At 44.0% G+C, this 26480-nt stretch overlaps 1 protein-coding gene and 1 long non-coding RNA gene across 2 annotated transcripts in view; one reads left to right on the forward strand and one right to left on the reverse strand.

Moving 5' to 3' along the window:
• The window catches only part of TM9SF4 (transmembrane 9 superfamily member 4), a gene marked incomplete in the record, with an annotated part of 2004758 nt that overhangs the window by 1354578 nt on the left and 623700 nt on the right, over nucleotides 1-26480 (forward strand).
• Nucleotides 1-26480, reverse strand: part of LOC122817149 — a 406800-nt gene that overhangs the window by 90287 nt on the left and 290033 nt on the right. Inside the window, exon 2 of the long non-coding RNA XR_006367154.1 lies at nucleotides 1984-2139. This is a non-coding gene — a long non-coding RNA (uncharacterized LOC122817149). The remainder of the gene's footprint in view (nucleotides 1-1983; nucleotides 2140-26480) is intronic.

Genomic DNA, 26480 nt, shown 5'->3' on the forward strand with positions numbered 1-26480 from the left:
GGGTTGAAAGAATCAGGGTGGAGAGAGAGGCCTTTGAAGACATCTAATACAATGTGCACTGGAGGAATAGTCATTTGTCTGGGTGAAGGGAGACTTTGTTCCCAAAAGTGGGCCTGAGCAAACTGCTTACTTTCCCAACCGAAAGCCTTCTTCATACAATGCAGGGTATTGCAAAGTAAAGGTCCTCATGTGTGTGTGTGTGTGTGTGCGCGTGTGTTTTTTTTTTTTTTTTTTTTTGGGGGGGGTTACTGAGCGTGTCACAGTCTGGCTAAGTTTGATGTGGTTAAGTGTTGAGAGTAAGACCATGCCTCAGAGCTACAACAATCTTCCACTTCCTGAAAAACGACTTCCCTGCTCCTTATAGATGGGGAGGTCTCAAATGTGGATAAAAAGGTCTCTCTTCAATTCATGAAAGCCGCAAACTCCCGTGCTAGTTTAGATATTTTCAGTCTCTGTAGAAGTGACCAGATGAGGTGGCAAAGCAACTGAAGTTGTTCATTTAGACTTTGTCATTTGTTTTACAGGGGCGATTGAAGGAGGCGGCTATTAGACCGTAACTTGGATTCTGACTTCGGTAGTTGGTGAAGACAAGGAGTACCCCTTGGCATACACTGTGTGGACATATGAAGCTGAGAACTGCACAGCTACCTTAGAACCAAGTATCATGTGAACAGTGGCATTCAAAGGTAGACTGGAAGCCACTGCTGCCTCCCAAGGGATCACACCAGAGGGCCCGGGCCTAGAAGTCACTAGACCAGGGGCTGCAAAAGCACTTCACCTAGGTCAGACTTGGGAATGGTAGCAGGAGCTTTTTTGGGAAACGAAGACATTTCTGGAATGAAACTAGTAGACACTGGAGTCTGCAGAAGCCCTGTGTTAGCTGTGGACTGCAAAGCCACCAAGAAAGACTGAGATGACTCTATATTGGCAGCAAGTACTCTGGCCCTACATTTTAGAGTCTTTGCATGAAATTCTGCTCAATCAAGGCAGTTAGAGATGTGTTGAGGCCCTAAGCAGAACAGACAAAACAAATGAAAATCTTCATGTGGGATTTGCTTCCTATACAAAGCAACTCTTTACTCATGATTGCTGACAATTTGCCAGAAGAAAATGCAAATTTTATGAGTAACAGACAAACTATTAGGCAAAACAGGAAACTGCTTTGACACGTGTACGCCTTCTGCTCAGACAGGATAAGCCTCTGACTTATTTCAAATTTTAAGCCCTGATAAAAAGCCTCCAATAAAACAAATATCCCCCAATAAAGTCACAGGCAGGAATCCTATTACTGCATGCTATCTGTATTGAAGAATGGACTCTGAAATCCCAGTGTACAAAGTACGCCAGTAGAAGTGAACACAAGCAAAAGGAAAAAATCAACAGCTAGAGATGGCTCCTTGCAGACTACTTGACATAGCTCTCTACCTTCTTGGCACAATACTTTTGACTTTGTCCAGATTTTATGTGGGACAAAGTCCCAAAAACAGGGACACATTTTAATTATTCTTATAAACTTAGAAAGGTGCTAGAATAACAGGTCTTGTGTTGCCACGGATTTTGTGAAGAATATGAAGTCTGAAATTGAAATTACTTCAGTGAATTCCATCTTCACTGATTCACCACAAAAACCCAGAAATTTTGCAAATTTTATGACTTGCAGACCAAACATACGAGGCAAAAATCAGGACATTCTGTGAAAATCTGGAGAGCTGAGAGGTATGAGACCTGACCTTAGTACAACAGTCAGTCCGACTACCACTCCCAACACCACCTGACAGATGTGCGGCAGTGACATCACTGTTACTGGTCTAAAACTAGAAAAATTTAGCAGCAATGCAGACCTGGCAGCAGCCCCTGGAAAATTAGAGGAAATAATGAACGATTACATTTCTTTGTACCAAGCATGAGAACTGTGACATTTCTTACATATTTTATCATATAAACATTTTTAATAGATAAAGTCAGTAGTTTTTTTCTGTATACCCTTTTCTGTGCCACTAATATGGACATGGTTTCTTCACGTTCAAGTCGTCTTTCCTTCCACTCATTTGAACACTTTCCTCCCTCCTCCTTTTGAAGCTTTACCTTTATTTCTTTTTCTCATTTATAACTTTTTTCCACTCTTAGTCACAGGGATAACTGAAGGGAAAAAAAAAAGGAAAGGAAATCAACAAGAGGTTTAATCTTTAGTACTTGATCATGCAATTACAAAGATGTGCAATAAATGGCCTCTAAACATAAAGTAACATTCACTTTTCGTGTCAGCAATACTGTAACTCTACAAATTGATGAATCCGTTCAACAATAAAACTACTTAAGACAAAAGAGTTAAGCATAAGCAATCGCTGCAAATATTCTAATTCCAGGCACCTGTAAAATGACAAAGCATCCTTCAATCTGACTGGACAACTGTAGTACGTACTGAACGGTGGTTGTGGTCTACAAAAAAATAATATGTCACTGCTTGGTCAATGCTCAAGCATTAGTTCTTTTAAACACCATGCAAAATATTTGGGCGTGGACCACTAGAAACTAGCTATAACACTACCAGTTTGATTATATACAGCAGACAGAAAAAAATGAAGTGGATTTCGAATTTAAAGGTATGCCCAGTTAAAATAAATAGCAATAAAAAAAACACAACTTTGGATTATAAATATCAAGTATACAAAAATAAGAAAAAAGATATAACAATATATAAAGTAAAATAATATACAAAAATATAAAAATCTAAAATTAACTAATATAAATAATATAAAAATCTAATATAATATAAAAAATATCTTACAATACATATAAATATTTACATAAAAAAAATATACATAAAAAATATAAATAAATATAATATTATAATACACAAAATATAAAATAAAATAAAACATATTAATATAAAAATATAATATAATATAGCCAATAACTGCACATATAAAGAAATAAAAATAATATAATAAATATAATATAATTATAAAAATGAATATATAATATAATATATAAAGTAATAATTAAAAAAAAAATAAAAATATAATAAAATACAAAAAATAAAAATATATAAAAATATAAAATACAAAAATAATAATTAATACTTATCCTACTAAATCTAAAAATAATAATATAATATAAAAAAAATAAAATCAAAATAATATATTAAAAACATAAATAAAAAATATAATTATATCTATTTAAAAATCTTCAAATAAAAAAAATTAATCTAATAACCTAAAATCTAATATAAAATAAAATAAAATTTAAAAAAATTCTTCTCACTTTAATTATCCTAAAAAAAAAAAAAAAAAAAACCTATTCAAAAAACCCCTCTTTTTTTTCCCTTTTCTTAAACCCTTTTTTTTTTAATTCTATTCCCTTTTTTTTTTTATTTAAAAAAAATTTTTAAAAAAAAATTTTCTTTTAAATTTTAAAAAAATTTCTACTACAAAAACTAAACATCAAATAAAATACAATAAATATAAAATATACATAAAACAAATATAACTTAAAAATAACCCCATAAAAAATAATAAAAATAAAACCTCTATTATAAAAAGAAATTAAATAAAAAAAATAACCAGAAATAATATTCCAATTTTTAACAGAAATAAATAAAAGAATTAAAGAAAAAAATAAAACTAACCAAAGATCAATATCTACACTTACTCAAAAAATAAAGAAATAATAACTGATACACAAAATAATCTACAGAATCACATTACATAAAATAAAAAAAAATAAATCATCTAAATAAAAAAAAAAATAAACTTACTTTAAATCTAAAAAATAAAAAAATAATAAATCAACAAAAATAAAAAAATAAAATATAATACTATTATAAAATATATCTATAAATTATTAAAAATAAAAAAATCATAAACTATTAAAAATATAATCTAAACTAACTAAAAAAAATATTAAAAATATACTACATCAACATAAATCTAAATAAAATACTACAAAACATATATATCACATACCTTAAAACATAATATTAAAATATAACAATAAATCATTCCCCTAACAAAATAAAAAAAAAATAATACATAAAAAAAAAAAAACCACACAACAAAAAATACAAAACAAAAAAACAAACAAAAAAAAAAACTTTCCTTTTTACAAAACCTATCTTTCCAAAAAACCTCTTACCCTATCCCTAAAAATCTTATTTATCACTCCCTTTTTTTTTTCTTAACAAAATTTTAATTTTTTTTTAAAATTTTTAAAAAAACAAAAAATTAAATTTTAATTTTTTAATCCTGAGAAATTTTTCTCTTTTTTCTTTCTTCACTCTCTCTTAATTTTCTTTCTTTACATAAAAAAAAATTAACTTTTTATTTACAAACTTCTTACAAACAATTTAAAACCTATAAAAAAATTTTACTTCAAAACAAACAAAATTTAATTTTAAAAAAAAAAAAATATAAAAAATTAATAAAAAATTTCTTTATTTTAAAAAAAAAAAAATTTAAAAATTTTTTTTTTTTTTTTTTTTTAATTAAAATTTAAATTATTAATTTTTCTCAAACAAAAAAGTATATATTTCTCAAAGGTTACATCCTGAGACCACACTCAAAACACTGACCACTCAAAACACTGACCACTCAAAACACTGACCACTCAAAACACTGACCACTCAAAACACTGACCACTCAAAACACTGACCACTCAAAACACTGACCACTCAAAACACTGACCACTCAAAACACTGACCACTCAAAACACTGAAAACACACTGGATACAGACACTTACTATATTCCAGTACAAGTACATACAGAAACAAAAAAGATAAACCATATTACTCTTCTCCAAATACATACAAACATACAAAATTAGAAAGAAAAATATACCTCCAAACAAAAGCAAATGCACCAAAAAGGCTTTTAAGCATAGTAAAAGAAAAACAGGGGGCTGGAGAGAGGGTAACCAAGACTGCAACACTGAATACACTCTAACATCCACATTTATGGTAAGTGCACACAACTGTATTATGTGTTTCACTTCTGCAGTCATTACATTTGGGTAGATTCCCAAAGCTAAGGTTGGGAGGATGGATTTATACAGCATTAGGACCAGCTAGAAGTCCCTGCAAAACAGCAGTGGCAAAGCCAGCTCTGGATTTAGAGAAAATTGGTAAGTGATAACGGCTGGTGAAAGTATGAACTGAACTCCAGGTAGCAGCTTCTAGAATATCCCTGGTAGGAACATCTCTGAGAAAGGCTGCTGAAGTAGACGCAGCCCTGGTGGAATGAGATCTGATCCCCTGGGGGATAGGTTTTCCATGGTGCTTCTAACAGAAATGAATACAATGGCTAATCCATTTAGAAATGGTTTGCTTTGAAATAGCCTCCCTCTCTGCACCTGCAGCAAATGCTACCAGCAGTTCAGATTTTCTTCGAGATTTAGTCCTGTCCATGTTCATAGGTTCATAGGTTCATACTAGGCTATCTGCCCGAGGGCATTTACAAGCCTAGCCCATCGTTTTGTGGCTTACGCCACCCCTTTAGTATGGGGAACTATACCCATTATTTTGCTGTGCCTCTGTCGAGCAGTGACACTGAGGTAATCCCTGGGGTATATCTGCGATCTCCCATCCATTGGTCAAGATTTCTCTTGAACAAGGCCAGCGAGGTGCTCTGCCTCACATGTACCGGGATTTTGTTCCACAGCATAGGGAGTCTTTGGGTGATGAATCTATCCCTCCAGCACGTCCTATTAATAGCCGTGTCGAGGTTTAAGTCTCCCGCCCTTGTGGCTCTGATGGATCTAGATTTCTTGAGGTGAAGCATATTCATCAAATCTGGGTTTGACATGGCCTTGTATGTTAGGCAAAGGTCACCTCTGAGCAAGCGGTGGCGACTGAATAGAGCTGGAGTTCTTTCAGTCGGGCAGCATAGGACAGATTTTTGAGACCCTTTATCCTTTTGGTGAGGAACTTTTGTGGCCTCTCCAGCTGCTGCAAGTGTCGGGTCAGATACATTCCGAATGGGGCATTGTACTCAATCATTGGTCTGATGAGTGATGAGTAAAGGGAGACTATGACCTCCCTTGATCGAGATGAGAATCCCTTCATGATAAGGTGGGCAATGTAGAAGGTCTTCCTAACTACTTTAGCTACATGGGTGTCGAATGACAGACTACTATCAACCTGGGTCCCCAGGTCCCTGATAACTTCTTCTGTGCTCAGTGGATTGCCACCTATTTGGTAGCTAGGGTAACCTTGTTTTTCCCGAAGGGTATGACTATGCATTTTTGGCATTTAACTTTAGGCCGTGGCTCTGGCACCAGTTATCCGTTTCTGTGAGACCCTTCTGAAGGATATCTGTGTCAGATGTGTTTTCTACTATGGCCAGTTTGCAGTCATCTGCAAACTTTGTCAGCCATAACCCTCCTGTGTTTGCTTGTACTTCGGAAAAGTAGATGCCAAACAAGTGGGCCCAGGACTGAGCCCTGTGGGACACCACTTGTGACAGGCTTTGAGTCTGACATGGCGCCAGCAACTCTGACCCTGTGGGTTCTGTCACTCAGGCAGTTTGCAACCCATCTTGTGATGTATGGGTTAACATTTAAGCTGATGAGTTTTTCAATGATACCCGAGTGGGGTATTGTATCGAAGGCCTTAGCCAGATCGAGGTAGGCTGTATGGACTGCCTTTCCCTCATCGATGGCTTTGGTGACTGTTTCGAAAAAGTCAACCAAGTTTAAAAGGCATGATCTGCCTTTGACAAAGCCAAACTGGGTTGGATCCAGTGTCTGCAAATTCCCTATGTCTTTATTTATGAGGTCCATTATGATCCTCTCCATGGCTTTGCAGATAAGGCTTGTCAAGCTAATGGGCCGGTAATTTCCAGGGTCGGTGGAGGCACCGCCTTTGTGAAGTGGGACCACAGTTGCAGTGCGCCACTCCTGGGTGCGTATCCAGAGGTAAGACTTTGATTAAACAGCTGTCCTAGCTGTGGGTTTAATTCCTCATTGAGTTCGTGGAGCACACAGCCGGGGACACCATCAGGTCCCATGGATGCTGTGTTTTTTGCTTTGGAGAGAGCAGTTCTCACTTGGGCGCTGGAGATGTTTGGGGGCTGCAATCGTTTGGTATAGATATCTCTCCTTTGGGGTGGGGAGAAGTTTGCACTGAACCTGTCAGCCAGTATGTTGGCAATGTCTGTAGGATCAGTAATCTTCACATCATTTTGAACTAGTTCTGAGCATATCTGGGAGTTTCCTCCTAGGTTTCTAACATAGCTAAAGAAGGCCTTATGATTGTCTTTTGAGTCTTTAGCTATTTTTCTCTCGAAATTTGCTTTGGATGATTTTATGAGAGCTCTTAGTTTTTTACTTATAGTGATCAAGGGTGTCTTACCTTTTAAGGATTTTGCTCTATCTTGTAGTAGCTTCCTCCTTTGTTGTAGAGTTTGTTTATGGCTGGGGTCCACCAGACTGGACGCTTGCCTTTGGTACAAAGTCTTTGTTTTGCTTGGGATTGCCTTATCCATGCAGTCCTGCAGGTGCTGGTAGAAGGCATTTGTAAGTGATTCAGCGGCTTGACTACTGTTTTCCGCCTCGGGGCCTTAAAGGAGACCACACTAGTCTTTAGAAGTGTGAAGTCGGCTTTTGAGAAGTTTTTACTGTGGTCTTTTTTATTTCAGGTGGGGGTGGGATGAGGACCTCCAGCGACATTAGTTTGTGATCTGATCTCACCAGTGAGGGGTATACTTCCGGTGTTGAACATTGTGCTCCCATGTTCGTGATGATGAGATCAAGTATGTTATCTCCTCTTGTGGGGATGGTGACTAGTTGTTCCATGGCATTTGAGTTTATGAATTCCAGGAACTTTTGGGCTAGGGTGTTTGGGCTTGAGTAGTGTTCCCAGTCTATATTAGGGTAATTGAAGTCACCTAGTATGATGGTGTTTGATGATACATTTATCCCCTCTAGTGTTTTCAGGAAGGCCATGTGAGGTTCCTGAGTTTGTGAGGGTGGCCTGTAACATGCTACAATTTGCAGAGCAGTCTTGCCTACGGTTAATTGCACCTGGATTGGTCTCCGATGCATCATGCGTTGCCACCAGTCTTGAGGTGTGGGTGTCCTTGATGAATATGGATACCCCCCTCCTTTCTTGGTATTGTCCGGATTTTGGGGCCGGAATGCATGATATGAGGTAAAACCTGATAGCGCTGGGGTGCTCTCAGGAGCCTTGAACCAGGTTTCTGTCACAGCACAGACATCGATGTTCTCCATACTGAGAAGGGCCTCGAGTGCGTGCATTTTGAGATTTAGACTTCTGGCATTGAGCAGCATTACCCTTAGTTTTTTTTCCTTTTTTGTGTTCTAGGGTGGTAGGTTTAGAATTTGAGCCTTGCCTAAAAAAGGCACTATGGGGGTGGCAAGAGCCTTTGCCAATATCCGGAATCCCAGGGGTGACAGGTGCAAGCCCCTTAAGCAGCGTGGCTTGTCCAGCATGTCATCCCAGGCAGACAGATACTGGATCCCCTTTGAATGACACCAGTGTTTAAGCCAATTGTTAAAGCTGATCATCTTATCTCTGTATTGTGGCATCATTCTTGGTGAAGGTAGGATACTGCTCAAGGTCAGGGTCATACCTGCCTGGGCTACATAATCAGAGAGCTCCTCAATGTCTCTTTTCATGTAGTCCAAGGAGGTGCGTCTCAGGTCGCTTACACCAGCGTGGACAATGACTGAGTCATATTTGTACCTGCTGTTGAGAGACCTGAGTGCTTGCGTTATGTGGCGGATTCTAGCGCCCGACAGACAGCTTACTGTGACCTTCTCCTTACTCAGTCTGGTGAGCGGGACGTCAGTGTGTCTGACTATGGAGTCACCAATGACTAGTGTGTCTGGCATTGTGTTTGGCCTTAAGGGCTGTGACTGTTGACACTCTGACTGTGAGGTCTATGTGTTGCAGGTGTTGTGTTCTGAGGTGGTGGTTGTTTGGGTGTCTGCTTTGGTGGCCTCTGCTGTTTTGGTAGATTTTTGATCAGAGCCTCCGAGTATGTCTTTGTGTGTTTATGTGTATGATTTGAGGTTGTAATGGTACTATGTGAGACTGGGTCTATAGTGTGTGTGGTAACCTTCTCCTCCTGACTGGTCTTGCCAGTCCTATGTTGAGAGAGCTCAGCCTCCAGTTTGGCCGTATAGTTGCATCTCTCGCATGTATTTGTGTTTTGTGGGAGGAGGAGAGGGTTGTCTGTGTACATGAGGCAATTGTAACATTGCCTCAATATTCCCAGGTTAACCAGCTGAGCAGGAGAGGACACTGGCAACTGATCCCTCGACATGCTAGAAGGATAGGCAAAAAACTTTAAAAAAGATTCCGGGGGATGTGGGTGACCGAGAAATGGGGGGTTGCCTTTTTGGGGTTCTATCTATGACAAGAGTGCCGTATCAAGGTAATAAGTACTGTAGGAGCAAGTGCTAGGTTTAACAGATAGAGAATAGTCTACTTGGAGTCAAGTAGAGATCTTTTTAGTTATAGGATGCGCTGATTTGATCAGTAGTATAGTTCGAGGAAGGTAGTTTTAAGGGAAAATTTGAAGAGTGGACTTTAGGTAGCCCGAATAGTTTAAACCTGATTAACCGCTGCTGCCCTAGTGTGCAACAGTGGCAGCTCCGCGCTAATTAGCGCCAAAGCGTGCTTTATAGCAGGGGGCTGGAAAAGACAGGAAATGACCCAAAATGGCCAATAAACTACAAGTTACTGCTTTAAACCACTCCTCTGAGGACAAACAGGCAGCTCAGTACTCCCTACTCCCACTAGTGAGTAAAGAAACTACCCCTTGACCAAAAAGGAAAATGGAGAAAACAGGAACCAAGACAAAGCCCAGGGATCAGCAAAATCTGATCACTGGAACAAACTATTAGAAAAGTATGGAAAACAAGAGTATTTTTTTTGGTTTTTTTTCAAGTTTTTTTTCAGAAAGGCAGTAAATACAATAAATGCTGTGTTTTTCGACTAAATGCTATGTAAAATCTAACTTGTCTGTGTACATCCAATGAATGCAAAATCCGCTCTTCCTTGTTCCATGGATTGGGAAAGAAAGTTGGCAAATGAATGGACTGATTAAGAGCCACACTGGATACCACCTTGGGCATGAATGATGGATTGGTCCCGAGTGACACCCTGTCTGCATGAAAGATGATAAAAGGCTCCACTGCCATAAGGACCTGTAATTCAGATATCCTTCTAGCTGAAGTGATTGCCACAAGGAAGGCTGTTTTCCAGGAAAGAAATTTTAAGTCTGCAGCTGGCTCAAAAGGCAGTAGAGTGAGTTTCTCCAATACAAAGTTAAGGTCCCAGGCAGGGGTTGGAGGTCTCCTGGGTGGTCTCAAGTTTTTGGCCCCTCTGAGATGCTGCTTTAGAAGAGGATGAGATAGGGGGGGGGGGTCTGTCTTGTAATGAGCGGAAATGGCTGAGGCATAGATTTTTATGGAAGTAAAGGACAGGCCCTTGTGAAGCATCTCAGTTAAGTATTGCAAAATCTGAAGTAAATTGGGAACTGCTGTGCTCATCCTTTGAGATTGATTCCAGGCACAGAATCTTTTCCATTTGTCAGCATAAGATTTTCTAGTACTAGGTCTTCTCACCTCCAAAATGACATCCATTACAGGTTTGCTGAGGGATGCCATGGGTGAATTTTAAGGGATTAGCCAGGCTGCAAGATTCAATGTTTGGAGCCGAGGGTGCTGAATTTGGTTCTCCTGCTGAAACAGTAAGGAAGGTGTCCGAGGCAGGTGCCATGGTGAAATGTGCGACACTGCGCAGGAGTGGGTACCAGTGTTGGCGAGGCCTGCCTGGAACAAACAAAATTTTTGGTGTGTCCTGTTTGACTTTTAGTAGAACTTTGGTGAGCAAAGGCAGAAGGGGAAAGGCATAGACTGATAAGGTTTTTCCAGCTGAAGGACAGAGCATCCACTTTCCAGGCTTTTTTGTGAGGAGTTCTTGTGCAGAATTTGTCCAACTGGCAGCTCTGGGGTGAGGCAAAAAGATGCGTGGGCTCCCCCATTTGCATGTCAACATGTTGAAAATCCATGGTTCCAGTTTCCATTTGTGAGGATCCATGAGATTTCTGCTTAGTCTGCCAGAACATTCTGCTTTCCTGGCAGGAATTGAGCTTGTAGTTGTACTTGAAAGCTCAAGGCAGTGTTCCACAAAGCCATGGCTAGTCTGCAGAGGGGGTAGGTATGTGTACAACCCTGCTTGTTTATGTACCACAACAGTGGTGTTGTCGGTCTTTTATCGGCAATTGTCCGGATGAAGGTAGTCCTTGAAGGTCAGTGCATTCTGTACAGCTAGCATTTCTTTTTGAATGATATGAAGGTGCATTTGATTTGGGCTCCATTTGCCCTGAATGCACTTCCTTGCCAGATGAGCCCCCCATGCATAATCTGATGAGTCTGTAGTTAGGGTTTGGGCGGCAGGAGGTGGTGTGAATGGCAGTCCCTTGTTTTGGTGGCAGGCCTCTGCCCACCATAGGAACTCTAAGCGCAGGCAAGGTATGATAGGAATCATTGTTTCCAGGCTGTGACAATGTTGACTCCATAAACTTTTTAAGTACCACTGAAGTTTCCTCATATCCAGTCTTGCATATGGAATTAGAAGAATGCAGGAGGCCATGAACCCCAAGGCTTGCAGTATTTGCCTTGCAGATATAGCAGGGCTTTGTGGCCACCTGTTTGAAGCAGGTTGTCAAGTGAATTTGTCTGGCGTGAGGAAAGCCATCTGGGAAGTTGTATTCAAGCTTGCACCCAGGAATATAATTTGACGACGAGGTACCAGGTGTGATTTTTTCGTTTATGGTGTACCCCAGACAAGTTAGCACCCTCTGTACAAAAGCCAGATGATTCAAAAGCATGTCCTGGTTTTCTGCCCGAATTAGACAATCGTCCAAGTATCGGTATATTTAAATATTTCTTCACCTGCAAAATGCAATGACTGGAGTTATGCACTTTGTGAATACCCTGGGCGCAGTAGATAAGCCAAAGGGCAGTGCAGAGGTATCTTCTGCAAGATTTCCTGATTGGTATGTGCAGGTATGCTTCCTTTAAATTTAGTGTTGCCAATAAGGCATCTTTGCTTAGCATAGGAAGCAAATGGAGAAAAGTCAGCACCTTGAATTCTGGAATCGCCAAAAAGGTGTTTAGAGTAGGCAGGTCCAGGACAGGACACCATGAATTGTCTTTTCGGGGTACCAGGAAAAAATCTCTAGTAGAAACCTTGTCCCTTTTTCTCTTCAGGTACCAATTGCATATCCCCTATGCTTAAGAGAGAGAGTTGCTTTTGGACCTCTTCCCGCTGCTTTGGAGATACAGCCAACTGCTTGTAGTTCGTGATGTGTGGAAGTGAAATCTGTATCCTTGGGACACTATTAAAAATCCATTTGTTCTGGGTAATGAGTCCCCAGTTCTTTGCATGAAGTGCAATCTTTCCCCCAAAAGGAGGAGTCAGTTGAGAAGTGCTTGGAAGTTTTAAAAAGTCGTCATTTAGACAGTTTACCATGGGGGGGGGGGTTATTACTCTCAAATTTGCAAGTGGAGGCCCCCCACTGCTTAGTCCTGTGCGTCCCCTGGGACTGAAGCCTGGGTGCTCTGCTGGATCTGGGTTCGGACTGAAAAGGTCTGGAAGAGGCAGGAAAGTACCAATTCTTAGAAGGTCAATGCCTACTAAATCTTGGAGGCTGTACTTGTAAAAAGTCTAACAGTTTGCATAGATTTAGCTTTTTCCTCCATCCTTTAAAGAACTTCTTCTGCCTTGTTGCCAAACAGGTGGCCCTGATTTAAGGGAGCATCCAGTAATTTCACTTTAACATGATCTGGCAAGGATTGCTCCTTAAGCCAAGTATGCCTTCGAAGTACAGACCCAGTTACCGCAGCCCTGCAAGATGCCTCTAGTGAATCAAAACCACATTGCAATGTATGTTTACCAACTAGTTCAGCAGAATGCATAAAATCCTGTAAATCCTTATTTTCAGGACAATCGGGAGTCAACAATTTTCTGTTTAAGCAATCCAATAACATGCAGCTGATACTTTAACATATGAAACTGGCAATTCAAGGCCCTAATGGCCAAAGTTGCAGAAGTGTATACCTTCTTACCCCATCTATCCGGCGCCCTGGAATCTCTATCAAAGGGGGTAGGATTTTTGGCAGTAGTAGCTTTAATGCCCTTGGGTCCCTGTGAAATGGTTTCAGGATCCGCAATAGGATTTATGAAAAGGAACTTGAGAGTCAGGAACCCTGTAATATCTATCAGGTTTTCTGCAAGCAGGAGGTAGAGAGGCAGGGGGGCCATGCTAGATTCCAAAAAGGCATCATCAACAATGTCCAGTACAGGAGGTATAGCTAAAGGCCTGTGCTGGGGCAGGAGTAAGAAATCCCTAAGCCTCTTTTTAGAATCCGAGAAATACTGACTTTCCCAACGAAAAGCTCCCCGAAAGTATGCAAGGTTTCACCAAACGAGGAATCCTCTGGGAGGGGAAGCAGAGGGAATAGAGTCCTCTGCATCAGAATCCTCATAGGTATACAAGGGTAAATCCTGGTCATCAGAGGAAACAAATTTCAGAATCCTGGTCAGAAGTATCATAAGCAAACTCAGTCCTAGGTCTCTTAGGGGGGAAGATTGGCTTCCCTGATTAAAGTAAAAGTTCTTCAGTCACTCATCATTTGTTCTTTAGGCATAGAGGCCTGACCATGCAGTCTGGGCATCTGTTTTCTAGACATGGTTCGGGTTTTAGGCCTTGAAGAAAAAGATGGCGCCGGTTTAATATGCAAGTCAGTAGGCCTGAATACACGAAGAAAAAAGAAGCACCAAAACGTAACCAAGTAAATAAAACAACCAAACTGTAAGCAAGAGAAGCTGCACCAAAGTAATAGCGTAATCAGTAGTTTATTTCCGCTTTCGTCAATAGACTTCCTCAGAATACAAAATCAACACAAATCAAGACACTTAAATACCACAATGATAAATAAACTGGGATGCATTGTTGTTACAGTTGCAACATGTGTCGATTTATCTCAGAGGGTCCTTACATTAAGATAGAGAATGTTGACTACACTTTTAAGGTTCCCGGATATGTTAATTGTAAGACCAAGGGGGTGATTTACATTGGCCAATGTTCGGGTTGTCCTGCTTTTTACATTGGCATGACCACCCGCAGTTTAAATATCAGAATCAGAGAACATATTTATAGCATTAAAACTAAAGATGAGAATAACGCTCTCTACAAACATTCAAAAGTATGCAGGACATATAAAAAATTTTTATTTTCTGTTTTAGAGGTAGTACGTTCTGACCTTAGAGGAGGGGATTTTAAGAATTTTGTTGAACAGCGTGAAACCTTATGGCAAATTAAACTCAACGCTGACAAACCCCCTGGACTGAACGACTACATCAATATTAAATGTTTTTTAAAATACAGAACATTACACATTAACAAAGAATTATTTTCTTTGGGGTTTTTTAACATTGTATGAATGTTATGCTTTGGTTTTTTTAACTACAGCAAATGTTTAATTGATTGTGTCTTAATTGATTAATTAGTTTATCATTGTGGTATTTAAGTGTCTTGATTTGTGTTGATTTTGTATTCTGAGGAAGTCTATTGACGAAAGCGGAAATAAACTACTGATTACGCTATTACTTTGGTGCAGCTTCTCTTGCTTACAGTTTGGTTAGGCCTGAATACACCCTCAGATGCTGGTGCCTGCACAACGGCTCCGGACCTATCCAAGGTAGAGACATCCGCAGGTTCCACAGTTGAAGCATCTCGCGGCATACCGGACTCCGAATGGCTCTCAGTAGAGGCCTGTGAATCTGAAGTAGCAGGTATCGGGGGCTGCAAAAGCACCTCACTGAGTACCGGCGAACTGGGCGGCCTGTCTCTGTCTTTAGCTTTGCATTTCTTCGGAATGTCAGTAGTCGGATATCTTACCAAAGACATATCAGGATAATTGAATAGAGCACTAAAAAACTTAGAAGCGCAAATATACCAACGGATAGTTTGTGGTTTAAATAAGGCACAATACTGACAGCGAGGTACGTTGTGGTCAGGGCCTAGGCAAGGAATACAGTACGAATTAAAATCTTTATGAGGTATTTGCTTTCCACAAGAAATGCAATTATTTACTTTTACTGACATCGGATTAGAGCAAGAAAAAGTTTCCCCAACGGGGTACTTCGCTTTTAGTTGAAGACTTTGGTTCTGAAACTCGAAAATTAGAAGTTATGTACTCACCATAACGTTCCATCTGAGTAGGTGACTTTATTCGGATGCAACCTGTGGGTATCGGATCCGACCTCGGATCCGAGCCGGCAATTCAAAAGCTTAGGCTCCGAGCTCCTAGCTCCTCCCTCTTACCCATAACCCCTTGCCAAGCCCTGACTGACCTCAGACTGAGTTTGCCTCAAAATACTGACAACAGTACACGAAAAAAACAGCATAAATACTCGCTCTATAAAGGTCAGGGGGATGGAGGGGGGGATGGTTGCATCCGAATGAAGTCACCTACTCAGATGGAACGTTATGGTGAGTACATAAGTTCTAAATCTGAAGTAGGAAGACTTCATTCGTCTGCAACCTGTGGGACAGAGTCCCCAGCTACCTGAATCTTGGGCGGCCGTCATGGAAGGATGTTTCGGAGCACCGCTGAGCCAAAGGATGCTCTTCCTCTAGAAACAACATCCACCTTATAATGAGAAATAAAAGTATGAGGCGAGGCCCAAGTAGCTGCCGCGCAGATATCATCCAATGATACACGGGACTTAAAGGCGGCTGACGTGGAAACTGCCCTAGTAGAATGAGCCGTAACCCTCTGAGGAGCAGGTCTACCTGAAGTGTCATATGCCTGCAGAATACAATTAGCAATCCACTTAGAAAGTGTGACTTTAGATACTGCTTTACCCAGAGCAAATTTAGCAAAGGAAACGAACAGCTGATCTGATTTCCTGTGACCAGCTGTTCTGTGAATATAAAATTGTCTATGAACATCCAAGGAATGCAATTTGTATTCTCCTTTGTTTGAGTACTTGGGAAAAAACACAGGTAAATTGATTGATTGGTTAATATTAGATTCAGAAGAGACCTTCGGAAGAAAAGATGGATTGGTCCTGAGGCACACCCTATCAGGGAAGAAAGAAAGGTAAGGCGGCTTGACGCATAGAGCCTGAAGCTCAGACACTCTTCTGGCTGAAGTGATAGCTACCAAGAAGGCAGTCTTCCAGGAAAGGTACTTTAGATCTGTAGAAGCTGCAGGCTCGAAGGGAGGAGCAGTAAGGGCTTGCAGAACTAAAGACAAGTCCCAAGGTGGTGCAACCTCCTTGACTGGAGGCCTCAACAAAAAAATCCCTTGCATAATTTCGCCGTCATGAGGGGAGCTGTCTCATGACCAATGTGATAATGCGAGATAGCTGCCAATTGTACCTTAATCGTGGAAGAACTTGCCCCTTGATGAAAGAGGTCTGTTAAAAAATCCAGCACCGCTGACATAGGTGCCGAGAAAGGATCCAAAGTTCTCTGTACCGCCCAAATAGAGAATCTCTTCCATTTACTCCGATAAACCTGCCTGGTGGAAGGTTTATGAGCTGCCACTAAGATGGCTTTGACCGGTGATGAGATACCGGGAGTCCTAATCAAGGATGGAACTGGAGCAGCCAAGCTGTCAATTTCAGGGTGTGCAGATTGGGAACCGAAATTCCCAGAGGGTGGGAGATGAGATCCGGAATTGGATCCAGAATCCAGGGTGGATTGATTTTGTGAGACCATACAAAGGGGAACCAGGGTTGACGAGGCCAGAACGGGGCAATGAGAATCATTCTGCTCCCCAAACTGTTGGCTTTCTGCAGAAGCCTCTGCATCAGAGGAAGTGGAGGGTAGGCATAAAGGAGACCGGGAGGCCAAGCATGCACCAGAGCATCTCGGGAATTCCCTGGTGGGGAAGCAGGCGAAGAAATTGTCGCATTTGGCGTTTGAGGGAGAGGCAAAAGATCGCAACAGGGTTGCCCCCAAATGGCAAAAATCTTCTTCGCTACTTGAGGATTGAGAGACCACTCGTGAGGAGAAAGAATGGTGCGACTGAGCTTGTCCGCAAGGATGTTGGACTTTCCCAGAATGTGCGTTGCTACCAGAAAGCGTTTGGTGGAAATTGCCCATTCCCAGACTCTCATGGCCTCTCGACAAAGGGGGTAAGACCTGGCTCCTCCCTGTTTGTTGATATACCAGACTACCGACATGTTGTCTGTCTGAATCGCAATAGTCCCTGAAGGAAAAACGTGGTGAAGTGCTTGCAACGCTAGGAGCACCGCCCTCATTTCCAGGACATTTATATGCAATGACGTCTCTGTGGGATTCCACGTGCCTTGGACAATCTTTCCCAGAATGCCCCCACCCGAGGCAAGAAGCGTCCGTCATCACTGTGGCTCGGGAAATGCAGCACAAAAGGTCTCCTGCCAGGGCTCCGAAGAAAGAAGCCACCAAAGAAGGGAGTCCCCTGCACGCCTTGCTGACCGCAATCGGAGCGTTGAGAGAGGAACAAAGAGGGGACCACTGAACCTGAAGGGTCCATTGAAGAACCCACATGCGTAAGCGAGCATGAATGAGAAGCGGAATAGCTGCCGCCATAGAACCTAGGGCCCTCAGGACCGAAGCTGCCGTTGGAGATGGTTGCAGGACCGCTGCCACATGACACTTCAGGTTGGCAATTCTGTCTGGAGTGAGGAAGGCTCACATTGATCTGGTGTTTAGTCTTCCTCCTATGAAATCTATAGCTTGTGTGGGGTGCAGTAAAGATTTCTCCCAGTTGATCGTGATGCCCAGCCTTGGGGCTAGTTGAAGAAAGTAGTCCCTGGCTGAGCACAGAAGATGCCTTGATGATGCCGTCAGGAGCCAGTCGTCCAGGTACGGAAAGACCTGTAATCCCTGGAGCCTCAGGTGGGCCGCTACCACCGCTAGCACCTTGGTGAACACCCTGGGGCTGAGGTGAGACCAAAGGGAGGTCCCGAACTGATAATGACTGGCTCCCAGCCGAAGCGAAGAAACCTCCTGGATCGTCTGTCCATGCGAATGTGGTAGTGCGTGTCCTTGAGGTCGATGGAGCACATCCAGTCGTTCTCCCTCAAGAGGGAAGTATAGATTGGAGGGTGACCATCCGAACTTTTGCTTGGTTACTGACAGGTTCAGCTGGGAAAGGTCTAAGATTGGTCTTAGGTCCCCCGTTTTCTTTGGCACCAAAAGAACCTGGAGTAAAACCCTAATCTGGTTTGATCTAGGGGGCGCTGGATGGCTCTTTTTCCTAGCAGCTGTTCGATTACAGCTGCGCCTCCATTTGGTCGGGTGGAACATCTGGGAGGCTGCGAGATCTGGGAACCTTGTATAGGGAATAGAATAACCTCTGGATATCACACGAAGCACCCAACGGTCTGTTGTGATGGACTCCCAAGAAGTCAGGTGCCTCAGCCCCGACTGCCTCCAGAGACGGACAGCCGGGCAACCCTGCAGGGCTGCTGCGTGGGTCTATCAGAGAAAGGTTCTCTGGACCCAAAGTTGCTAGGAGCCCCTGCCTCTAGGCGGCGACCTCCCGTCCTCCTCTGCCACGGAAGGACTGGTTATCCGGAGCAGGTTGGGACTGCTGCGATTTCCGGAACCACATCTTCTTCTGTCCCTTTTGGTTCTTAGAGAAGGACCTCTGGGGAGCTGAGAAGCGGACTCGACGGCAGACAGCGTCTTCCCGTCCTTTCGCTCTGGACTAATGTTTCGAACAGTCTTGCCAAACAAGGCAGAACCATCGAAGGGGCATGAAGGTCGCCTGAAGGGCTCTGCAAAATCACAGTGGCGGAGCCAGGCCTGTCGTCTCATGACTAGGCCTGCTCCGCTGGCTCTAGCGGCTCCCTCAGTAGCGCGTGAAAGCAGCCGCATAGATGTATTGGAAACTGATCTGAGAGTGGCCATTCGGGTGGAGTATACTTGTTTATCCTCACTCGACATGGACTCTGGGGGAGATGCAGCGTATTCTTTAATCAGATCCCGCTGCATCCTAATGACATGTGCCATGTAGTTCAGCGCTCTCAAAGAGAAGGTTGCTGAACTGAAAACTCGCTTCCCAATGCGATCCATCGAGCGGGACTCCTTGCCCGGAGGATGCATAGAGGGACTCTCCTGGGCCAATTCCCTCTTCGTGGCTGCAGCCATCATCATGGCATCTACTGGGGGGCCCTTGCTCCAGTGAGTGCGGTCCGCCGGAGGGGAAAGGTTGCGGTCAGGACGCTTGGGCACAGGCTCAATGGTGTCCGGATCCTTCCACGTTCTGATGGATATAAGATCCACCAGAGGGTCAGCAGGAGGGGACACCCAAGAGGTAGATGGGCCCGCCTCGAATGCCTCCAAGAACACAGACTCGTCCGAGGAAGCCTTGGGGGCAGACCACCCCCCCCCGATCCTTAACATCTCCATAATGTCTCCAAATGAGACGTCTTCAGGGGGTGACCTTGGGGAGCCTTCCCCTTCATCCAAATCTGTGTCTTCGGTAACGGACTCGGGGGAGTCCATGTGCCTCCTTTTGCACTTGCGCTTCCGAGGTACTTCATCGGGGGGGCTGTCCGAGGAGTACTCTTCCTCAGTTGGATGTTCCAAGGGAACCACTTGGGACATCGAGGCGGGCTGTCCCTGGGACCGGCTGGTGGGGGCCTGGCCCAACTGCAAGGGAGTGCGGGATGGAGCCGTGGCAGGGACCGGACGTCCTCAACAGTGCCCTTTCCACTACGTCGAAGGCCGAGGGGAGCCAGCTTCTCTAAACCCCGAGAGCCGACCCCACTCGGATCCGACGCGGATCGGAGTCGGAGCCGAAACCGTCGGATCCGAGAGACCGGTGTGCTCCGACCTGGACGGAGCCGAAGACACACCAACTCCCTCGGATCCGAGGCTCGGTCCTCGGCTCCGAGAGGTCGAGTCCGAAGTACCCGAAGCACTCAAGGGATGGGACGGATCCGAGGTGCGCCGACCTATCGGATCCGACCCACCCCCGGATCCAAGTCTGCCCGGCGCCGACAGCTCCAAACCCGTGGTATGGGTCGGAGAAGGAGCCAAAGGGGCGAAGAAAGGGGTCGAAGCCCCTCCCGGATGGGGGGGGCTAGGAGCACTCCCATTTGCATTTGGGCCTGGATGAATTTCCTCATCATCCGGTCCATATCAGCTTCACTCATGGAAAAAGTTGACCTGGTGGAGGCCACCGAAGCGGACCTAGAGAGCCGCCTCGGAGACCTCGTAGAAGGGCTAGCCTCCTCCTCGGGCCCAGGAGAGAACCGAGGGGAGTGGAGCCGAGGAGGAGGAAAGCTAGAAGGCACAGGAGAGGCCCGCTTAGATGGAGGAGCCGAACTGGAAGTTTCGGCTCTCCGTTTGTGGTGCCTCCCCCTGTGCCTCTCCTTCTTCTCTCTCTCCCTAGAGGACTCTTTCTCCTCCGGCAACTTAGAGGGAGGTTGAGTCCCAGCCGGAGGGGGAGAGCCCACAGCAACAAGTTGCTGAGTAGAAGGGGCAAAAGCCGAAGCGGTATCTGGAGGTAAAAGTCCCGCCAGCACCAGCTTCGACCGCCACTCCCTCAAAGCCCGAGGGTTGAACCCTGCACAAATGGTACAACCAGATGACAGGTGTTCAACCCCCAAGCATTTAAAGCACCGAGTGCGGCCATCCGCTGGGGACAGCTTATGGCCACGCTCGGTACATTTAGAGAAAACAGCCTTATGGGCTTCAGACATTATAAACCCTGAAGGCCTAAAACAACACACACACCAAACTACGCAAAAACCCGTGAAATATTAAATAAAAAGAGAGAGGAAAGCCTAACACAATCAACACTAATAATATAAAGTAACAAAATAGAGAATTTTTAAACTTTTTTTGTCAGACAAACTTATCTGTCACCAAAAAACGCCAAGAGCTCAAGAATCCGTCGCAACTTGAAAAGCGGCAAACGAAATCTGGGGTCAGTCAGGGCTTGGCAAGGGGTTATGGGTAAGAGGGAGGAGCTAGGAGCTCGGAGCCTAAGCTTTTGAATTGCCGGCTCGGATCCGAGGTCGGATCCGATACCCACAGGTTGCAGACGAATGAAGTCTTCCTACTTCAGATCAAAAATTTCAGGAGTCGGCCGACCAGCACTTGCGAACTGCTTCTGCTTCGGCCACCGTACAGCAAGAAAGACTGATGCAATGATGTTGGCTGCATGTTTTATACCCCTGATGACCTGACGTCACGGAAGAGACAGGACCCAAGACTTTGTTAATCAGGCCAACTGAGGGCTACCTGCAAGCAGATAACCCAAATGTAATGACTGCAACAGTAAAACATGAAGAACATCCACACTGCAGCTTCTAAAATACTTCTAGAATCCAACCTTTTCCAAAAAGCCATAGAACATCAAAGCTCTGGTAGAGTGGACCTTAACCCTGCCTGGAAATGTTTTACTGTGGTGGGCAGAACAAAAGCTAAGATTCTTAGACAACCACTTAGAAATTATCTTTTTGACACAGCTTGTACAGTCTTACCTTCACAAGAATCTAAATATCTGAAAGATTTAGTGCTGTCACAGTACAAGTCTGTGGAAATCCAGGGTATGGAGTACGCTCTCTCCCTCATTTTGGGGTTCAGGAAAGAAGATGGTGATATGGACAGTTTGGCTTAAAGTAAACTAAGATATCACTTTAGGCAGATAAAAGATTAGTTCTCAAAGAAACTATCACTGTGGAAAATGGGATAGCACTGACTCTCACCATAAGAGCTTGCAAATCTGTTACCCTACATGCTGAGAGCACAGCAATCAGTAAAACTGTTTTCCATGTTAAGGGTCAGCTGGTCCAAACAGATCAATTATTAGCTTCTCTAACACAATTAAGACCCCAAGGAAGAGCCACTGGTTTTGTTGGATGTCTTATGCAAAACCCCTTTCAAGAACATTCTGATGCAAGAAAGGCAAACATGCAGAAATGAATAAATGAACCATGACAGAAAAGTAAAAAGACCATCGTATAGTAACGGAGAAATATTGGAAAAGCAGAGAACAACCAACCCTGAATGAGTTCTGGTTACGTAGCTGGCAGGGACTAGAAAACATTTTCTATTTGCGAATACATTATTTTCTACTAGTGGGCTTTCTTGCCTCCATTAGGTCCTGCTGCACAACTTCAGTAAACAGGTGCCTAAAATGGAACTGAGACCCTATCAAACACTCAAACACCCCTGCTCTTGTGCGAGTAGATCACGTCTGTGAGAAAGCTTGAGATAATTGCCCCTGGCCATTCCAAAAGGGAGAAACACTGTTGCCTGGGCCAAAAGGAGTACCACAAAGATCTTGGCAGATTCATTCTAAATCTTCAGAAGTACCCTGGACTTCACAGCAGGGGCTTGAAAAGCATCCAGGAACTTTCCTCTCCAAGTAAAGGAGGGGGGATCTGTCTTGCTAGGCCTTCTTGCATGGAGTTCTGGAGCAGAATTTTGCCAGCTGATTGTTCAGAGAGGAGGCAAACAGGACTAACTTGAGGAACTCACCACAGATGGATCAAATCATTAAAGACTCCCTGATCTAGTTTTCACTGGTGAGGGACTGTCTTGTCCTGCTCAGTCTAACACAATTTAGCTTTGACGAGTGTGGGATGCCTGCAGAGTGAGACTGTGCTGTAAATCTACATCCCAAGCTAACAAGGCTAATCCGCAGAGGGGGGTACGTCCTGGTTCCCAGTTTGTTGCTGTACCACAATTGTGGTATTTTCTGTAACATGGAGAACCTGGGGGGCAAAGATACTTCAGACAGCTGAGTGCCTTGATCAGGGCAAGCATCTATTTCATATTTATGTGCTTCCATTTCTATTTGGGGCCGCACACACTTTGCCTTTTTTATATCGGCTGAGGCAAGAAAGAGTCCCCAACGGGGTACTTAGCTTTTTAGAAGTCTTCGAAGTAGTATTCGGTAGTAGTAATCTCTGGATCTGACCGACCGGCACTTGCGAACAGCTTCTGCTTCGGGCGCCACGCGGCAAGAAAGACTGAGGAAAATGGCGTCGGCTGATGCTTTTATACCCGAAGACCAGCAGAGATGACGTCGGGTGAAATGCGACATCAGCCGAAGCCGGACCCAGACTTTGGAATCCGGCCGACCGAAGGGCTGCCTGACGACAGGACAACCCATTTGTTATGACTGCAGATGCATCCTTGAAGGACATCTACAATCCCAGGAAAAATCTGAGGTGTTTGTGGTGGCTGACTGCTTTGGAAGAGGCTAGGAGAAGGGGAGACATGGATTTTTGGATATCTGTCTCCATCGAGTGATTTCTCTTAAACTGACAAATGCCAGCATTGGGATCTGAAAAGGCAAGGGGTGTTGCTGCTGGGATTAAAAGAAACTTCAGGTACAACTGTATCTTTATCATGTGGTACAACACAACCCTGAAATCAAATTATCTTGGAATTTCAGCTCGTGCAAGAGCTCTCTCACTCAAGAAAGATTGACACTTAAAGACGCTGCAAACATATGCAAGTCTTCTGAATATGGAAAAATGTGGATACCCCATAATTAGAAGTTATGTACCTACCATAACGTTCCATGTTAGTTGTCTTCTCTCGCCTTCTTTCTTGCTGGATGGGTTCGGAGCCGATCCTCTGCTCCGACTCGGCACTTGCTAAGCTCAAAAGTCACTTCCACCAGCTCGAGGCAGCCCTATATCCCATGATGCAAGGCGGTGATTACCCAGATCTCGTTTGGTAGCTAGAGGAATAGAAAAATAACTACCATCTTCCCCCAAGGGAAGAACAACAACTAGCCTGAGAAAAACTGTAAGGGGAACCCAGGTAACTAAGTGCAGAGCTAACTGGTGTCCAAGAGAGGAAAAACTCCCAGAGAAGGAGACAGTTCAAGGTCTGCCCAGGCTAGGGGGACAGGAGGGAGGGACGCAAGAAAGAAGGCGAGAGAAGACAACTAACATGGAATGTTATGGTAGGTACATAACTTCTAAATGTTAAGTTGTCAATCTCGCCTTCATTCTTGCTGGATGGGACCACGTCCCTAACACCTCTATCCTGGGTGGCTCAATGGAACAGACTCTTGAGAACTGTGGAACCAAAACTCGCCCTGTCCCTGGAGGCCAAATCCAATTTGTAATGTGAGACGAAGGTATGAGGAGTGGCCCAAGTGGCTGCTGCACAAATAGTGTCTAAGGGTAGTCTAGCCTGAAAGGCTGTAGATGTGGCTAGGCTTCTGGTAGAATGCGCTTTCGGTGTTGAGATCAGCTGTTTGCCCCTAAGCTGATAAATGTAAGAAATAGTGGAAGACAGCCATCTGGATAAGGTCACCTTAGAAACAAGGAGACCTTTCTTATTTTCAGCATAAGAAAAAGCTGATCAGATTTTCTATATTGCTTTGATCTGTCCAAGTAATATCTGAGTTGGCGATGAACATCTAGGCAATGCAGTTTTTGTTCCGCCCTGTCAGAATAATTGGAAAAAAATACTGGAAGATCAATAGATTGGTTTAAATTGGTCTTAGAAGCAACCTTGGGCAAAAAAGACAGATTAGTTCTCAAAGATACTCTATCCTTGTGGAAGACCAAGTACGGGGGACGAACACAGAGAGCATGAAGTTCAGACACCCTTCTAGCTGAAGTAATAGCGACCAGAAAGAGTGTCTTCCAAGAGAGAAATTTTAACGAGCATGTAGCAGCCGGTTCAAAAGGGGGAAGTATTAAGGATGCCAGCACTAAATTTAGATCCCACTGCGGTGGAGGATTCATAACAGTGGGCTTAAGTAGGAAGATCCCTCTGAGAAAGGCTTTGCAAAATTTGTGAGACAATGTTCTGGTCTGCAAATCCGACATGAAAATTCGAGATTGCTGCCAGCTGGACTTTAACTGTGGAAGAAGCAGCAGCAGAGTGAAAAATTTCAGCTAGGAAGTCCAAAACTGACTGAATAGGGGCAGTGAAGGGATCTATGTTCTTAGACCTTGCCCAAAAGGAAAAACATTGCCATTTGCTAGAGTAAATCCTTCTGGTAAAGGGCTTTAGAGAAGCTACTATGATATCCCTAATGGGATTAGAGATCATAGGAAGCCTGGCTAAGGAAGGAAGTGGAGCAACCAAGCAGTGAGGTTGAGGGAACGAATGGACCGGTGCAGCTGACCCGACTGGTGGGTCAGAAGATCTGGAACTGGGTCCAGATGCCAAAGCTGCACTACAAGATGTCGAAGGAACGGGAACCAAATTTGTCGAGGCCAGTAAGGGGCAATGAGGATCAGCTTGGCTCTCAAGTCGGTAGCTTTCTGAAGCACTTGAGGAATCAACGGAAAAGGGGGAAAAGCATAAAGAAGTCCCCGGTGCCAATCCTGGGTTAGAGCGTCTCTGGGGGGATGGCCTGGAATTGGAAAGAGAGAGAAGAAGTCTGGGCATTTGCTGTTTTGGGGTGTAGCAAAAAGGTCGCAGCAAGGAGGGCCCCACTTCTGAAAAATCTCTTCCGCTATAGATTGTTTGAGAGACCACTCGTGAGGCATGAGTATAGCTCTGCTCAATCTGTCCGCTATGATGTTGGTTTTCCCAGAGATATGCGTTGTAATCAGAAACAGCTGAATGGAGATCGCCCACTGCCAAAGTCTGAGAGCTTCTCGACAGAGAGGATAGGACTTGGTCCCGCCCCGTTTGTTGATATACCATACTACAGACATGTTGCCCGTGTGATCTGCGATAGTTCAAGGCAGAAAGTCGTTGAGGGCTTGCAACGTTAAAAGCACTGCTCTCATCTCTAGGACATTTATATGCAGGTGGTATTCAAACGGTTGCCACGTGCCATGGACCATCCTGCCCTGATAATGCCCCCCCCCCGATCAGGGAGGCATCCGAGGAGACTGTGGCTACCGGGGCCGGGGGGACAAATGGTCTGCCCTGATGGACTGGGGGGGAAGAAATATACCAGGATAGGTGTCTCTTGCAGGTCTGTGTGACAAGGATCTTATGACGCATGGGCAACTGCTGGAAGGACCATTGGGTAAACAACATCCACTGTAGGAGACCCATGTAAAAGCAGGCCAGAGGAAGAAGTGTGATGGCAGCTGCCATTAGGCCTAACACTTTCAGGACCAACCTGGCTTGAACCTTTTTGCTGAATAGGATGATCCGAACCTGATTTTGGATATCCAGGATTCTTTGATTTGTTAGATTTGCTGACATCCGCGTAGTGTCTAGATCTGCGCCTATAAAGGTAATAGATTGGCAAGGCGATAAGGAAGACTTTTCGAAGTTGACAGAAATCCCTAACTGACTGCAGAGATGTAGAGTGTAATCCCTGGCCCGGAGAAGTTAATGCCTGGTGGTGGCTGTGAGGAGCCAGTCGTCTAGGTACGGAAACACCTGGAATCCCTGACGTCTCAGGTGAGCCGTGACCACTGCCATGCATTTGGTGAACACTCTGGGGGCTGTGGTGAGACCAAAGGGCAGGGCTCTGAATTGAAAATGACTGGTCC

Source organism: Protopterus annectens, chromosome 12.part0 (genome assembly GCF_019279795.1).
Source record: "Protopterus annectens isolate FY-2018-M chromosome 12.part0, PAN1.0, whole genome shotgun sequence".
Taxonomy (NCBI): Eukaryota; Metazoa; Chordata; order Ceratodontiformes; family Protopteridae; genus Protopterus; species Protopterus annectens.